The 13,630-nt window shown below is 41.5% G+C and overlaps 1 protein-coding gene and 2 pseudogenes across 1 annotated transcript in view; 1 reads left to right on the forward strand and 2 right to left on the reverse strand.

Moving 5' to 3' along the window:
• The window catches only part of AXDND1 (axonemal dynein light chain domain containing 1), a 197,469-nt gene that overhangs the window by 79,063 nt on the left and 104,776 nt on the right, over positions 1-13,630 (forward strand).
• Positions 2,836-3,677, reverse strand: LOC108539859 (myocyte-specific enhancer factor 2A pseudogene; annotated as a pseudogene).
• On the reverse strand, positions 11,739-13,022 carry LOC108539860 (heterogeneous nuclear ribonucleoprotein A1 pseudogene; annotated as a pseudogene).

Here is a 13,630-nt window from a genome sequence, read left to right on the forward strand (position 1 = left end):
ACGCCATTCTCCTGCCTCCGCCTCCCAAGTAGCTGGGACTACAGGCGCCCGCCTCGTCGCCCGGCTAGTTTTTTGTATTCTTTAGTAGAGACGGGGTTTCACCGTATTAGCCAGGATGGTCTCGATCTCCTGACCTTGTGATCCGCCCGTCTCGGCCTCCCAAAGTGCTGGGATTACAGGCTTGAGCCACCGCGCCCGGCCACATGCATATAGTTTTAAAAACAAAGCAAAATAAGCAAAGCATTGAGCATCACTTTGAGATATAATTTATATACCTTAGGATTCACCTATTTAAAGTGTATAATTCAATGATTTTTAGTATATTCACAGATATGTGCATCCGTTACTGCTGTCAATTTTAGATTATTTCCATCAAAATAAACCTCAAAAGAAACCCCATACTCTTTAGCTGTCACCCTCTTACCCCCAACATTGTCACTTCAGTCCTAAGTTTGCTTTCTGTCTCTATAGATTTCCCTGTTCTGGACTTTCATGTGAATGAATTCATGTACTGTGTGATCTTTTGACTGGGTTCTCTCACTTGGTATAATGTTTTCAATGTTCACTCATGTTTTAGCATTTATCAGTACTTCACTCATTTTTATGGCCTAATAATATTTTATTGTATGTATGTATCACATTTCATCATTTCATCTGTTGGTAGGCATTTGGGTTGTTTCCACTTTTTGACTATGATGAATATTGCTGATATAGACATTTATTACACATTTCCTGGTAGAAATGTTTTCATTTTCCTTGGATATATGCACAGGAGTGAAATTCTTGGTCATTTGATAACTGTGTCTTTATTTTTTTTTATTTATTTATTTTTTGAGATGGAGTCTCGCTTTTGTCGCCCAGGCTGGAGTGCAGTGGCCGGATCTCAGCTCACTGCAAGCTCCGCCTCCCGGGTTTATGCCATTCTCCTGCCTCAGCCTCAGGAGTGGCTGGGACTACAGGCGCCTGCCACCTCACCCGGCTAGTTTTTCATATTTTTTAGTAGAGACGGGGTTTCACCTTGTTAGCCAGGATGGTCTCGATCTCCTGACCTCGTGATCCGCCCGCCTCGGCCTCCCAAAGTGCTGAGATTACAGGCTTGAGCCACCGCGCCCGGCCGATAACTGTATCTTTAACTTTTTGAAGACTGCCACACTGTTTTCAAAGAGGCCGCATCATTTTGTATTCCTACCAGCAGTGTATGAAGGTTCCACTTTCTCTGCTTGCTTGCTAGAACCTGTCTCACTTTTAAATTCTGGCCATACTAGTGGGTGTAAAATAAAATCTCACTGTGGTTTTGATTTGTGTTTTCCTGATGACTACTGATGTCAAGCATTTTTTAAAGGTTTATTAGCCACTTGTGTATCTTCTTTGCAGAAATGTCTGTTCAGGTCCTTTGCCTATGTTTTTTTTCTAAGACAAAAATTGAGATTTATGCTATTGATTTATAACATGTATAGAAAGAAAAGCAATTTTCCAAGGTTTCATACTACCAGAGAACAGATACTATTGTTCAACATTAATGAATATTGTGTGTTATTGTGCGCTATTACCACTTGTGTTAGAACTCTAGACAAATGTCCACCAGCTGACAATGTAACTCTTTGAAAATGTCAAACAGAGTGAGACCTATCTGAGATATTAGTCTGTGAAATAACATTCTATATAAGTGGTTCTCAAACTTTAGTGTGATTAGGGATTTGGTGAAGAATGCAGATTCCTGAGCCCTGCCTCCAGTCTTCTTGGTACACTGTGTCTACAGAGAAACGCATAAACTGGCAATTTTAGCAAGCATCCCAGGTGATTCTGATGCCAGTGGTCTACATACCATACTTTAAAAAAAATGTCCTTTATTGGGAGTCCATTAGTAGCTAGGTCTAACATAAATGTAAAACACCCTTTCACACACTCTAATGATTCTTTGCCCATATTTTATTTAGGTTGTCTTTTTATTATTGAGTTATAAGACTGCTTAATATGTTCTGAATACAAGTTGCTTTTCAGATATGTGAATTCTAAACAGTTTATCTTTTTCTGTGGGTTGTCTTTCCATTTTCTTGATAGTGTCCTTTTTTTTTTTTTTTTTTCTTAACAGAATAAATAAGTCATGTGTAATGCTTCTAGCCTGGTAAAATAAAAAATTAAACATAATCTCTCTATATTTTACTTTTTAAAAATTGATTGAAAGTGTGTTACATGTTAATGGGGCACATGTGAGTATTTGTTACATTCATAGAATGTGTAATGAGCAAGGTCAGGGTATTTGGGGTATCTATTATCTTGAGTATTTATCCCTCCTATGTGTTGGGAACATTTCAAGTCCTCTCTTCTAGCTACTTTGAAATATACTCCATCTACAATGTTGCTAACTATAGTCACCCTTCTCCCTTACTGAATACAGGGGTATATTTGTTCTATCTAAGTGTATGTTTTTACCCACTAATCAACCTCTCTTTATCCCGTCTCCCACCCACACACCTTTCCCAACATCTGTTATCATTCTATTCTCTTATCTCCACAAGATCAATTTTTTTAGGTCCCACATATGAGTGAGGACATGCAGTATCTATCTTTCCGTGCCTGGCTTATTTCGCCTCACACATTAACCTCCAGTTCCATCCATGTTCATATTTAGCTTTAATTTTAAATAACCATTAAGTGAATTTCCATAATCTGATTTTTGTGTATTTAAAATAGTCTTGTCTCTTCAAATACTAATTTTGAATGGAAATATTCATTGGGAGTAGGTGTAGATTCTACAGTGGCACAAAAAATTCCAAAGGAAGCTACAGACTATGTATAAAATATGTGTTTTAAAGAATGAAGTTGAAGAAAGGTTCAACTTACTACAGGAGGCATCATGCCCTTGCTTGAAGAGGGGATGACAACTCAAAGATCTGGTTTTCTACTGTTCATTCCAAGATTACCGCCACCTGGTGGAGGGGGAGACTTTGTAGGCATGACTTTGCCTAAACTATTTGCACCAGTAGCTCCAATCAAATTTAGAGAAGCTCTTGAGTTTACAAATCCATTCCCCACTGGGCTGCTTCCAGCTCCATTTGGCACTGTGAGCTCTGTAGTACCCAACATCGCACCTGCATTGCCAGTACCTGGTGGTCTCTGAGGAGCTCCATGGACACATGTCTTATAATATGGTTTGAGGTGGAGAGAGCATGTTTGAATCTGTTAACGTTGAGCTGGCTGCCAAAGATGGGGACACGAGTGAACTCCCTGGGTTAGTGTAGGACAAAGCATTGGGGCTGTGACAGACATTGAAAAGTTCTGAGGTGGCAAACCAGGTGTGATGCTATGATGCCACATCATATTATCAAATTCCTCATTAATTTTTTTATATTTTTCTGTAAGTGGAGTTAGCACATATGAAGTATCAGGGTCTGAACTGTCGCACCCTCTGTGTTCCTTCTTGTTCAGAGCCTCCACAATATCCGGGTTGGTTCTGCTTTCATAAGGTTAATTCTATTCTGTATACTTGAGAAGAACTTTCTCCGTATCAGTGCTAGCATACTGAAACAGTTTGTTAGAGCTGTTGAAAATGCACAGTCACAGAGCGCACTAAGTTCATAAGCTTTCTTCATTAATCCAAACTTTCTCTTTGTAAAAGTGACCTGTCGGTTCCTTTCATCCATTATGCGTGTGATTTGTATTTTCTTCTGCACCATTTTCAGCTACCTTTCCTTATTTCCTTATATTCCAAATATTTAATACAAAAGTTAATTTTCTTCAATACCGTAATGCATCATACACAGCTTCTATTATTTCAGCTTCTACTCCAACGGCTATAGCTGAAATTTTCTACAAGATGGTGTCTCCTGGCGCGCACATGCCGCAGCCTGGGCCCGCCGCCAGCGCTCAGGCGCTGCCTGGAGCCGCCTCCTTCAGCCTGGGACTCGCCTGGACATCCCGATAGTGTCTTTTTAAGTACAAACGTTTTTAATTTTAATGAAGTCCATCCAACTTACAGATTTTATTTTCTTTTTTGTTTGTACTTTTGGTGTCATATCTAAGAATCCTTTGCTAAATTTAAAGTCATGAAGATTTTCGCTTAGTTCTTCTAAGAGTTTTATAGTTTTGCTTTTATATAATGGTATTTGATCCATTTTGAGTTTTTTTTTTTTTTTGAGACAGAGTCGTGCTTTGTCATGTAGGGTGGCGTACAGTGGCACGATCTTGTCTCATTGCAGTCTCAGGCTCCTGGGTTCAAGCGATCCTCCCACCTCAACCTCTGAGTAGCTAGGATTACAGGTGTGTGCCACCAATGTCGACAATTTTTTTATACTCTTTGTAGAGACAGGGTCTCACCATGTTGCACAGGCTGGTCTCAAACTTCCGGGTTCAAGCTTTCCTCCCACTTCAGCCTCCCAAAGTGCTGGGATTAGAGGCATAATCCACCACACCTGGCCTTGGGTTAATTTTTATATATTGTGTGAGGTAAGGCTCTAATTTCATTCTTTTGCATGTGGATGTTCAGTTGTCCTAGCACCATTTATTGAAAATAACATTCTTCCTCCGTTTAATAGTCTTGGCATCCTTGTCAAAAATCTGTTAGCCAGAGATCTCTGGGCTTGTTTTGTACTCTTAAGCCTATTCCACTAATGTGTATGTTTGTCCTTGTGCTACATTGTCTTGATTACTCTTGCTTTATAATAAGTTTCAAAATTGAGAAATGTGAGTCCTTTATTCTTTTTTGTGATTGTTTTGGCTATTCTGCATCTCTTGAAATTCTATGTGAATTTTATAATCAGCTCATCAATTTCTATGAAGAAATCAGCTTCTGATGGAGGGATTGTGTTGCATCTGTAGATTTGTTTGGGGAGTATTGCCATCTTAACAATGTTAAATCTTCTAATCCATAAATGTGGATTTTTTTCAATTATTTAGATATTTTTCAATTTCTGTTATCAATGTTTTGTAGTTTTCTGAGTTTTATATTTCTTTTTTTTTTTTTTTTTTTTTTTTTTTTTTTGAGACGAAGTCTCGCTCTGTCGCCCAGGCTGGAGTGCAGTGGCCGGATCTCAGCTCACTGCAAGCTCCGCCTCCCGGGTTTACACCATTCTCCTGCCTCAGCCTCCTGAGTAGCTGGGACTACAGGCACCCGCCACCTCGCCCGGCTAGTTTTTTGTATTTTAGTAGAGACGGGGTTTCACCATGTTAGCCAGGATGGTCTCGAACTCCTGACCTCGTGATCCACCCGTCTCGGCCTCCCAAAGTGCTGGGATTACAGGCTTGAGCCACCGCGCCCGGCCTATATTTCTTTTGTTAAATATTTTTGAGTATGTTATTCTTCTAGATGATGTTGTGAATGAAATCTCAGTTCCATTTTCAGATTGTTCATTTAAAGTATATAGAAATAGAATTGATTTTATATATTGATCTTATATCTTGCCATGTTGCTGAACTCATTTATTAATTCTAATAGTTTCTGTTTTTTTAGTGGATGACTTAGGATTTTCTCTCTATGAGATCATGTTACAGTGGAGAGAGGGTTTTATGACTTCCTTGCCAATCTGGATTCTTTTTTTTTTTTTTTTTTGAGACAGAGTCTTGCTCTGTTGCCCAGGCTGGTGTGCAGTGGTGTGATCTTGGCTCACTGCAACCACTGCTGCCAGGGTGCAAGCGATTCTCCTGCCCTAGCCTCACCAGTAGCTGGGATTACAGACGCCTGCCACACGCCAGGCTAATTTTTGTATTTTTAGTAGAGATGTTGGCCAGGCTGGTCTCAAACTCCTGACCTTGTGATCCACCCATCTCAGCCTCCCAAAGTGCTGGGATTACAGGTGTGAACCACTGTGGCCTGGATTCTTGTATTTATTTTTCTGGCCTAATAGCCCTGGTAAGAACCTCTAGCTGAACAGAAATCATGGGAGCAGATATTCTTGTCTTATTCTTGTCCTTAGGGGGAAAGCACGAGTCTTTCCCCATTAAGTGTGATGTTAGCTGTGGGTTTTTCGTAGATGCCTTTTATCAGGTTTAGGAAATTCTGTTCTATTCCTATTTAATTGAATTCTTTTTTTTCTTTTTTTTTTTTTTGAGATGGAGTCTTGCTCTGTTGCCCTGGCTGGAGTGCAGTGGCCAGATCTCAGCTCACTGCAAGCTCTGCCTCCCGGGTTTACGCCATTCTCCTGCCTCAGCCTCCCGAGTAGCTGGGACTACAGGCGCCGCCACCTCGCCCAGCTAGTTTTGTATTTTAGTAGAGATGGGGTTTCACCGTGTTAGCCAGGATGGTCTCGATCTCCTGACCTCGTGATCCGCCCGTCTCGGCCTCCCAAAGTGCTAGGATTACAGGCTTGAGCCACTGCGCCCGGCCTAATTGAATTCTTTTACGTGAAAAGGTGTGGGATTTTTTAAAAATGCTTTTTCTGTATTCATTGAGATAATTGCGTGGCTTTTGTCTTTTATTGTATCGGTAGGATATATTACATTGATTTTTGGATATTAATCCAATCTTCCTTGCCTAGGATAAATCCTACTTGGGGCTGGGAGTGATGGGTCATGCCTGTAATCTCAGTTCTTTGGGATGCCAAGGCAGGAGGAATTCGAGAAGCCAGGAATTTGAGACCAGCCTGAGCCACATAGTGAGATCCTGTGTATATAGCTACATAGCTACTGAGAAGGCTGAGGCAGAAGGATGCCTTGAGCCCAGGAGTTTGAGGCTGCAGTGAGGTATGGTCACACCACTTTACTCCAGCCTGGGTGACAGAGCTCCGGAGACACTATCTCAAAAAAAACATAACCTACTTGATCATGGTATATAATTATTTTTATATGTTTCTAGGTTTGGTTTGCAGGTATTTGATTGAGGAGTTTGCATCTATAGTTATACGATATACAATATATTTATCTGTAGCTTTTCTTTCTTGTGATATCTTTATCTGGTTTTGGTGTCAGTATAATACTGGACTCATGAAATGGGCTGGGAAGATTTTCCTCCTTTTCTGTTATTTTGGAAGAGTTTGCAAAGAACTGGTGCTAATTCTTTTTGAATGCTTGATAATATTTAGCGGTAAAGCCATCTGGGCCTGGGCTTTGCTTCATAGGTAGGTTTTTGATTATTGACTTGATCCGCTCTTTAAGAGGTCTATTTATATTGTCTTTTTTTTTTTTTCTTGAGCCAATTTTGGTTGTCTGTATATTTAAAAAAAAAAATCGTCCAATTTATAATCCTTTTTATTTCTCCACAGTTGGTAGTAATGCCCCTTTTAAGTTTCTGATTCTAATAATTTGAGTCTTAATTTTTTCTTGGTCAAACTAGCTAAAGGTTTATCAATTTTGTGGATCTTTTCAAAGAACCAACTTTTGGTTTTCTTGATTTTCTATATTGTTTTTCTATTCTCTATTAATTTTCACTGATATGGTTTGGCTGTGTCCCCACCCAAATCTCATCTTGAATTTCCACATGTTGTGGGAGGGACCCTGTGGGAGATAATTGAATCATGGGAACAGGTCTTTCCCATGTTGTTCTCATGATAGTGAATAAGTCTCACCAGATCTGATGGCTTTATAAGGTAGAGTTTCCCAGCACAAGCTCTCTCTTTGCCTGCTGCCATATAGTTAAGATGTGACTTGCTGCTCCTTGCCTTCCACCATGATTATGAGGCTTCCCCAGCCACATGGAACTATAAGTCCAATAAACCCCTTTTCCCATATAAATTACCCAGTCTTGAGTATGTCTTTATCAGCAGCATGAAAATGGACTAATACAGTAAATTGGTACCAGTAGAGAAGAGTGCTGCTGAAAAGATACCTGAAAATGTGGAAGCGACTTTGGAACTGGGTAACAGGAAGAGGTTGAAATGGTTTGGAGGGCTTGGAAGAAGACAGGAACATGTGGGAAAGTTTGAAACTCCCTAGAGACTTGTTGAATGGCTTTGAACAAGATGCTAATAATGATATGGACAATGAAATCCAGGCTGAGGTGGTCTCAGATGGAGATGAGGAACTTCTTGGGAACTGGAGCAAAGGTGACTCTTGTTATATTTTAGCAAAGGGACTGGCAGCACTTTGCCCCTGTCCTAGAGATTCGTGGAACTTTGAACTTGAGAGAGATGATTTAGGGTATCTGGCAGAAGAAATTTCTAAGCAACAAAGCATTCAAGAGGTGACTTGGGTGCTGTTAAAGGCATTCAGTTTTAAAAGGGAAACAGAGCATAAAAGTTTGGAAAATTTGCAGCCTGACAATGTGATAGAAAAGAAAATCCCATTTTCTGAGAAGAAATTAAAGCCAGCTGCAGAAGTTTGCATAAGTAATGAGGAGCCAACTGTTAATCCCCAGACCATGGGGAAAATGTCTTCAGGGCATGTCAGAGGTCTTCATGGTAGCCCTTCCCATCATAAGCCCTGAGGCCTAGGAGGAAAAAATGGTTTAGTGGGCTGGGCCCAGGGTCCCCATGCTGTGTGTAGCCTAGGGACTTGGTGTCCTGTGTCCCAGCTGCTCCAGCTGTGGCTGAAAGGGGCCAACATAGAGCTCAAGCTGTGGCTTCAGAGGGTGCAAGCCTCAAGCCTTGGTAGCTTCCATGTGGTATTGAACCTGTGGGTGTACAGAAGTCAAGAACTGAGGTTTGGGAACCTCCACCTAGATTTCAGAGGAGGTATGGAAACGCCTGGATGCCCAGGCAGAAGTTTGCTGCAGGGGTGGGTCCCTCATGGAAAACCTTGGCTAGGGAAGTGCAGAAGGGAAATGTGGAATCAGAGACCCCACACAGAGTCTCTACTAGGGCACAGCCTAGTGGAGTTGTGAGAAGAGGGCCACTGTCCTCCAGACCTCAGAATGGTAGATCCACCAACAGTTTTCACCATGCACCTGGAAAAGTCACAGGCAGTCATTGCCAGCCCATGAAAGCAGCCAGGAGGGAGCCTGTACCCCACAAAACCACAGGGGTGGAACTGCCCAAGACCGTGGGAGCCCACCTCTTGCATCAGTGTGACCTGGATGTGAGACATGGAGTCAAAGAAGATCATTTTGGACCTTTAAGATGTGACTGCTGTCCAGGCACGCTGGCTCACACCTGTAATCCCAGCACTTTGGGAGGCTGAGGTGGGCAGATCACCTGAGGTCAGGAGTTTGAGACCAGCCTGGCTAACATGGTGAAACTCCCATCTTTACTAAAAATACAAAATTATCTGGGCATGGTGGCACGCACCTGTAGTTGCAGCTACTCAGGAGGCTGAGACAGGAGAATCACTTGAACCCAGAAGGCGGAGTTTGCAGTGAGCCACGATGGTGCCATTGTACTCTAGCCTGGGCAAAAGAGCGAATCTCTGTCTCAAAAAAAAAAAAAAAAAAAAAAAAAATGCTGACACCTCCCTGCTAAAGATTTTGGACTTGCATGGGGCCCCTGTAGGCCCCTTTTTGCCAGTTTCTCCCATTTTGGAATGCTTGTATTTACCCAATGCCTGTACCCGCTTTTTGTACTAGGAAGTGACCTAACTTCTTTTGATTTTACAGGCTCATAGGGCAGAAAAGGACTTGTTCCCCCCTTGTTTCCAGATGAGACTTTGGAAATGTGGACTTTTTGTGTGTGTGTCCTTTTTTTTATTATTTATACCTTTAAGTTCTAGGTACATGTGCATAACGTGCCCAAGTTTGTTACATATGTTTATATGGGCCCATGTTGGTGTGCTGCACCGTTAACTCATCATTTACATTACGGCAATAATCCCCTAATGCTATCCTTTTTCCCCCTCCCCCTACCCACAACAGGCCCCCGGTGTGTGATGTTCCCCCCGCCCTGTGGTCAAGTGTTCTCATTGTTCAAATTCCACCCTTATAGTTGAGAACAATGCAGTGTTTGGTTTTCCTGTCCTTGCAATAGTTTGCTGAGAAATGAATGGGTTTCCAGCCTTCAATCTATGTCCCTACAAAAGACATGAACTCCCTCCTTTTTTATGGTTGCCATAGTAATTCCCATGGTATATATGTGCCACATTTTCTAAATCCAGGCCTATCCATTGAATGGATATTTGGGTTGGTTCCAGGTCTTTGCTATTGTGAATAGTGCCTCAATAAACATATATGTGCACATGTCTTTATAGCAGCATGATTTATAATCCTTTGGGCATATACCTAGTAATGGGATAACTGGGTCAAATGATATTTCTAGTTCTAGATCCTTGAGGAATCACCACACTGGACTTTTAAGTTAATACTGAAATGAATTAAGACTTTGGGGAGACTGTTGGGAAGGCATGGTTGGTTTTGAAATGTGAGGACATGAGATTTGGGAGGGGCCAGAGACAGAATGATATGGTTTGGCTGTGTCCCCCTACCACCAAATCTCATCTTGAGTTCCCATGTGTTGTGGGAGGTACCAAGTGGGAGGTAATTGAATCATGGGGGCAGGTCTTTCCCATGCTGTTCTCGTGGTAGTGAATAAGTCTCATGAGATCTGATGGTTTTATAATAGGGTGTTTCCCTACACAAACTTTCTTCGCTTGTCTGCCTCCATGTGAGACATGCCTTTCAGCTTCTGCCGTGATTGTGAGGCCTCTGCAGCCATGTGGAACTGTAAGTCCACTAAACCTCTTTCTTCTGTGAATTGCCCAGTCTCGGGTATGTCTTTAGCAGCAGCATGAAAATGGACTAATACAGGAGCCTACTACAGGAATAAGTTGAGAAATGATAAGAACCTATCCTAAGACATGGGAATGGAGAAGAGGAAAGAAAAATAAGAGAGATTTTAAAAATGTAGGCTACACAATTCTGTGTGTGAGATAGAGTATTGTAGGATGGCTGTGTTCCTGATTTGCACTGTAAATGGGTCATCCAGTTTATTAAGATTAGAGAATAGAGGAGAAGGAAAAGTGTGGGGGGGCAGATTATGTATTTAGTATTAGATGTACTGACTTTCAAGTAGCTGTGGCACAATTAAGTGGACTTGTTCAACAGGCATATTAGGAATGTGGGAGAAAAATCTTGGATGAAATTTTGGAAGATGCCACGTGCGGTGGCTCACACCTGTAATCCCAGCACTTTGGGAGGCCGAGGCACGTGGATCACCTGAGGTTAGGAGTTTGAGACCAGCCTGGCCAACATGGCAAAACCCCATCTCTACTAAAAATAACAGAAATTAGCCAGGCATGGTGGTACATGCCTGTAATCCCAGCTGTTCAGGAGGCTGGGGCAGGAGAATCGCTTGAACCTGGGAGGCGGAGGTTGCAGTGAGCCGAGATTGCACCATTGCACTCCAGCCTGGGGGAGAGAGCGAGACTCTTTTTAAAAAAAAAAATTTAAAAAAAAAAGAAATTTTGGAAGATATTAGTGTATGTGTTAGTTAAAGCCGTGAATTTTGATGAGATCACCTTGTGGGAAAAATATACAATAGGGATAAGTAAGGACTAAGAATGGATGCCCAACATTTTAAAGGGTAACAAGAGATAGTAGAACAATAGAGATAGGGGGAAACCCAATGGAATTGAGTCATAAGAAGCCAGCTTTGGCTGCATCCCATGTTTTGTATATTTTTTTATTATTTAGCTTAAGACATAGTTGTTTTGTTTTTAAAGACATTTATTCAGTATCACGATCAGACTATTACATTTAGCAATCAACAGCATGGGTGCAAAAAAAAAAATTACATTAAAACCCTTTGTTGGAATGCTTTACACTTTCCACAGAATACAAACTCAAATACTGTTATACAGTTAGTCACAATACAGTCCTCAAGTTTTTTGCCCATACTCATCAGTATTTGTCTAAAACATGTCTTCTTTGTAGCACCTAGGCCCTGCCACTACTGTGCTTAGATGAGTTCACAAATCTGTTGTAACCTGTAGCTTCCCTGTCACTTCTCTGGATCTCCTCTCCTGCTAAGCTTTGTTTCCTAATTAAAATCTTCTGCCACTGCCATAGCTACTGCTGCTACTGGAACTGCCATAGCCACCTTGGTTTTGTGGTTTGGCAAAGTATTGGCCTCCACCACCGTAGGGGCCAGAACTTCTGCCTCTGAAGTTTCCTTCCTTCATGGGTCCAAAACTTGAAGACTGATTGTTTTAATTGCCAAAATCATTGTAGCTTCCACCACCTCCAAAATTGCTTCCACTACCACTGCCAAAGCTGCCTCCACCTCCATTGTTACAACTGTCATAGCTGCCACTCCCACCATAGCCACTGCCCTGGCTTCCATAACCCCGTCCACCACTTCCATAGCCTCTGCCTCCTCCAGAGTAACCAGGGCCACCTTCTCCGTAACCACCATCATTACCAAACCCATTATAGCCATCCCCACTGCCACCATATCCATCACCACCATGGCTGCTACCAAAGCTACCACGACCACTGAAGTTTCCTCCGTGACCAAAGTTGTCATTCCCACCAAAACCACCTCCATGACCACCACCAAAGTTTCCAGAACCACTTCCACCTCTTTGGCTGGATGAAGCCCTAGCCATCTCTTGCTTTGACAGGGCTTTCCTAACTTCACAGTTGTGGCCATTCACAGTATGCTATTTCTGAATGACAGTCTTATCCACAGAGTTACGGTCATCAAAGGTTACAAAGGCAAAGCCCCTTTTCTTGCCACTGCCTCAGTCAGTCATGATTTCAGTCACTTCAATTTTTCCATACTGTTCAAAATAATCTCTTAGGTGATGTTCTTCAGTGTCTTAATGCCACCAACAAATATCTTTTTCACAGTTAAGTGGGCACCTGGTCTTTGAGAATCTTCTCTTGAGACAGCTCTCTTTGGTTCCACAACTCTTCCATCCACCATGTGTGGCCTTGCGTTCATGGCTGCATCTGCCTCCTCCACAGTGGCGTATGAGACAAACTCAAAGCCCTTGGAGCACTTGGTGTTTGGATCTCTCATTATCACACAGTCTACAAGCGTTCCTCATTGCTCAGAATGGCTCTCCAGGCTCTCATCACTTGTTTCAAAGTTCAGCCCTCCAATGAAGAGCTTCCTCAGCTGTCTGGGCTCTTTAGGAGACTCTGACTTAGACAAGACGGCTGGGAGAAGAGAGACTTTAACGATGCTTCTTCGGCGGTGTCCAGGGGCAGAAAGGCAAGACATAGTTTTAAATTTCCATTATGGTTTGTCTTTTGACTCAGGATTATTTAGAATATTTCAAACACTTCAAAATTTATTTTGTTCTTAGTTTAGCTTCCCCCATACTATGTGTTATTTTGTTTGTGTTTCAGTTCTTTTTACATATTTAAATCTTACAAGACATTATTATTTCATATAGTCAATATTCATTTATATTTATCCACATATTCATATTTTCAATTTGTCTTAAGAAAGATACGAGTATTCAAATACAATAACCATAAAAAAGCTGTAATTTTTTGCTTGTAAGGAGGGGAGAGCTGTAATACAATGTACAACCTCTCTGAACAAAGCAAGAGATATTCACACGGAAGCATGGAATTCCGAGATTGAAAAACTTTAAGAAACAAGAGTATTTAGAGATCGTTTTACTTTCAGCCATGGATACCTTGTATTTGGAATGAGGCTGTTGTTACTTGATCGACTTTCGGGCATGTGGTAACTAGAATAGGATTGTTGCTAATTGGCTGACATTCTGAAGTGAAGAAATGTCATGGGCTGTTTTTCTCTTCTTTTCTTTTCTTTTCTTTTCTTTTCTTTTCTTTTCTTTTCTTTTCTTTTCTTTTCTTTTC

Source organism: Rhinopithecus bieti, unplaced genomic scaffold, assembly GCF_001698545.2.
Source record: "Rhinopithecus bieti isolate Rb0 unplaced genomic scaffold, ASM169854v2 scaffold_15676, whole genome shotgun sequence".
In the NCBI taxonomy this organism is placed as follows: domain Eukaryota; kingdom Metazoa; phylum Chordata; class Mammalia; order Primates; family Cercopithecidae; genus Rhinopithecus; species Rhinopithecus bieti.